The sequence below is a fragment of the Papaver somniferum genome, chromosome 8 (assembly GCF_003573695.1).
Source record: "Papaver somniferum cultivar HN1 chromosome 8, ASM357369v1, whole genome shotgun sequence".
NCBI lineage: Eukaryota > Viridiplantae > Streptophyta > Magnoliopsida > Ranunculales > Papaveraceae > Papaver > Papaver somniferum.
Genome location: NC_039365.1, coordinates 83584877 through 83589686, shown reverse-complemented (window position 1 = coordinate 83589686; position 4810 = coordinate 83584877).

Genomic DNA, 4810 nt, shown 5'->3' with positions numbered 1-4810 from the left:
GACAAGGAGCGATGGATGGGAAGATGGTAGGTGGATCCAACGGCGATACGGAGGTAAGCGTGGAGCGACCGTCGGATGAAGGGATGTAGCAAAACGGACGACCCAAGTTGGAGATGGGCGTTGCGATGTAAAGTGGGGGCTTCGGAGTTTGATGTGCGATGATGGAGCGACCGTAGGATGCTGAGATGCTTCGATCTGACGGCTGAAATCCGAGACGGGCTTGGATAGTGGAAATGTGTTTGAGTAAGGGTTTTGGGCCTTGGGTATGCCAAGCCCATATCTTCTTTAAGGACAATTCTTCTTCTTCAAGCCCACTTCTAGCCTTTTGGTCTTGTGCACAACATTCTTCGCGGCTTCCTTGTGTAATTTCTCCCGGCTTTTCACTACTTTTCTGCTCTTTTCCGCTCTGCTATTCATCCAAACTTTATTTATTACCTAAAAATGCAAAATTAAGTAAGAAAAATATTTATTCTTGAAAACAATGAAAATACAGAATATGGGATAAAATGTAGAATTAATGCACAAAAGATGAGTTAAATGCCAACAAAAAGGGATAAATATATACAATATTTGGCACTCATCAGCTTAACCCCCCAATGATGGAGGTCGTGAAGAAAGAGATCCTCAAATTGCTAAGTGTGGGGGTGATTTACCCAATTTCTGACAGCAAAAGGGTTAGTCCGGTGCAAGTGGTGCCTAAGAAATCAGGTGTCACTGTTGTTAGAAATCAAGATGATGAAATCGTTCCTACAAGAGTTCAAACAGGATGGCGAGTATGCATAGACTACAGAAAGCTCACTTCGGCTACCCGCAAGGATCACTTTCCTTTGCCTTTCATTGATCAGATGTTATAGAGGTTAGCGGGACATTCACATTATTGCTTTTTGGATGGCTATTCGGTATACAACCAAATTTTTATTGCACCGGAGGATCAAGAGAAGACTACCTTTACTTGTCCTTTCGGTACATTCACATATAGAAGAATGTCATTTGGTATTTGCAATGCGCCTGCCCACTTTTCAGAGATGTATGGTTAGTATATTTTCTGATTATGTGGAAAACATCATTGAGGTATTTATGGACGACTTTAGTGTTTATGGCGATTCATTTGATATTTGTTTAAATAATCTTGAACTTGTGCTTAAAAGATGCATAGACACTAATTTGGTTTTAACTGGGAGAAATGCCACTTAACGGTAAACCATGCAATTGTACTTGGCCATATCGTGTCCTCTCAAGGGCTCGAGGTAGACAAGGCAAAGATAGACTTGATTAGGAACTTACAATACCCCAGTTCGGTGAGGGAAATTCGCTCGTTTCTTGGTCATGCAGGTTTCTATAGGAGGTTTATCAAAGATTTCTCTAAAATCTCAATGTCGATGTGCAAATTGTTGCAAAAGGAGGTTGCCTTTAACTTCGACCAGGACTGCAAGGATGCCTTTAATAAATTGAAAGAATTGTTAAGTACTGCACCAATTATTAAGTCACCTGACTGGAGTTTGTCGTTCGAGTTAATGTGTGATGCAAGTGATTATGCAGTCGGAGCTGTTTTGGGTCAGAAAGTAGACAAGAGATCACATGTGATATATTATGCATCAAGGACCCTAAACGATGCTCAAATCAACTATTCTATTACTGAGAAGGAGTTGTTGGCTATAGTATTTGCATTAGAAAAATTCAGAGCTTATTTGGTGGGTACCAATGTGATTGTATATTCTGATCATGCAGCACTACGGTGTATATTGAAAAAGGAGGAGGCTAAGCCAAGACTTATAGGTTGGATTCTTTTGTTACAAGAATTCAATATAGAAATCAGAGATAAGAAAGGTGTTGAGAATACAGTTGTAGATCATTTTAGTAGACTTGTTGTTTCTGAAGAAGAACTCCCATTACAGGATCGTTTTCCAGACGAACAACTTTTCTCGACTGAAGAATCAACACCTCGGTACGCTGATGTAGTGAACTATTTGGTTACAAGGCAAGTACCTAGTACGATGTCTAATTTTCAAAAGCTAAAGCTTAAGAAAATAGCCAAGCAGTATGTGTGGGATGAGCCCTACTTGTGGAAATATGGTGTTGATCAAATTATCCGCAGGTGCGCACCTAACTCTGAATTTCAATCCATTCTATCTTTTTGTCATTCTTATGCTTGTGGTGGTCACTTTGGTGTAAAACGTACCGCTCTCAAAGTCCTTGAGAGTGGCTTTTATTGGCCTACCCTATTTGAGGATGCATATGCTTTTTACAAATCTTGTGATAGATGTCAACAAACGGGAAATCTAGGTGCCCGAAATCAAATGGCACTCAATCATATTCTCACTTTCGAGATCTTTGATGTGTGGGGCATTGATTTTATGGGTCCTTTTGTTAATTCGAATGGGAAATTTTATATACTTCTTGATGTGGATTATGTTTCTAAATTGGTGGAAGCTAAAGCCACCCTACCAATAATTCTCAAGTTGTTTGTGAGTTTGTGAAGGAATACATTTTCTCTAAACATGGTACACCAAGAGTGGTTATCAGTGATAGAGGCTCGCACTTCAAGAAATCCTTCCATGCTCTCCTCAAGAAGTACAACATCACACACAAGATTGGTACGCCGTATCACCCACAAACTAGTGGGCAAGCTGAAATTTCAAATCGTGAGATTAAGTCCATCCTTGAGAAAACCGTTAATGCTACACGGAAGGATTGGAGTTACAGACTAAACTATGCACTTTGGGCGTGTAAAACATCATACAAGACACCGATTGGTATGTCTCCATATCGATTGGTTTATGGAAAAGCTTGTCATCTTCCAGTTAAACTTGAGCACAAGGCTTATTGGGCGATAAAGATGTGGAACATGAATTATGATAATGCGGGGAAACATAGAAAGTTACAACTTAATGAGCTAGAGGAGATACGTAATGATGCTTGCGAGAATTCTCGTATATACAAGGAAAAAACTAAGCTTTTCCATGGCAAGATGATTTCTCGGAAGAATTTTGTTGTAGGGCAGAAAGTTCTTTTATTTCATTCTCGTCTTAAGTTATTTCCTGGTAAGCTAAGGTCCAGATGGATTGGACCATATGTTATTACTAATGTTTACTCTCATGGTGCAGTTGATATCACTAGTCTTAGAAATGGGACAACTTTTAAGTTCAACGGCCACAAATTGAAGCCATATTATGAAAACATCGCTTATGTGAATGTGTACGTGCTTAGGTTTCAGGATATACTCCCTCTGGAGTAGTAGTGTGGAGAATGCCAAGTCGGGCGAGGACGTAAAACTAAGCGCTAAATGGGAGGAAACCCATTGGTTTTGTATCTCTATCTTTTGTACTTTATTTTTCTTAGCTTTTCGTATAATATTTTGATTTCTCACCTTGGTTTTACTTAGGATGAGTCAATTACATTGAGGACAATGTAAATTTTAAGTGTTGGGGAGTATTTTGCATATAGATTTTAGTCTTTTTAAAATTTTGCATAAAACCTCCAACTTGTAGAGATTTTAGAGTCACTAGCATACTTCTAGGTATGTTTACATAGAGAATTTTGACCGACATAACTGAACTTGGAAGTGTTAGGGAACTACGTTTGGATTTCTTACGAATTGGAGTGTTAAATAATGGATTTATTTATGCAGGTGATGCAAATGAGGAGCGCGGAGAAATGCATTATTAGAGTTGATGATCAATCATTAGTGGATACTACCCATTTTCATATCAACCAAGGCACCAGAACAGATTTCTTTACAAATGACTAAAGAGCTTTCTTTTAAGTGTGTGTAACCGTACGTTAATTCTGGGCAGAATGGTGAGCTACCCAACCTCCCACTAATAGAAGCACTACTCTTTGATCTCTTGAGTGCTAATTTTGTCAATCATGGGGGTGACGTTTATAGACAAAAACCACTTTCTTGTAGTTTGATTTGCAGTTAGCACCATTCTCTCTCTCGCCATTAACAGGTCCATAGAAACACATCATCATCATCAACAAGGGAGCGACATCAAAATATACAAGGAAAGTTGAAGACGTTTGAGGTTTACAAGCAACAATTCAAGGAAGAGCAAAAATTTCATATCCAAGTAAAGCAACATACAATGAGAAGATTTTTTTATACATGTTGAAGACTTACACATGAGGAGCGGAATTCTATATCCAAGTATGAAGACTTAGTTACAAGAGCGAAGAAAATCAAAAGATGAGAATTATTGGTGTTGATGATATCGAAGACAATACAAGTTGTGAAGATTCAAGTGGTAACGTACCTCTCTCATGGCCATGTTAATTTTATTTCATATTTATTGTTTTAGTTGTAATCTTTAAAAAAAAAATACAAAAATACAAAAAGATTTGCATTTAGGTTGTTATTTGTTCAATAAGGCCATGCGGAAGAAAAATATATAAAGAAGTTTCAAGCAACAAGGAAATAGAGGAAAATGGTTACAAATTGTCAAAGTTTTATGAAGTTCAAGAGTTTATCATCAACATTTAAAGACCGAAGACCAAGAAGATGAAGAAGACGATCCGAAGGAAGGAAGACGTTTCTATTGGATGCTGTGAGAGTGGTGATTTCATCACTGCCGATCGGATGTGAAGGTGGTAAGTACTCTCATCCTCGCAATAATGGTTGATTTCCTTTCTTCGAGATCATCAGAAAAAGTCTTTTATTTCCCACGATTTTGTGGGGTCTCCAGAAATAATTCGGAAGATTTCCTTCCCACCATTCAATGTGTGTAGGATTCTCTCTTCATTCCTACCTGCACACATGTGAGACCCATAAAAAAAGCTGTCTTATTGAGTGTAATTATCATAAAATCCTTTT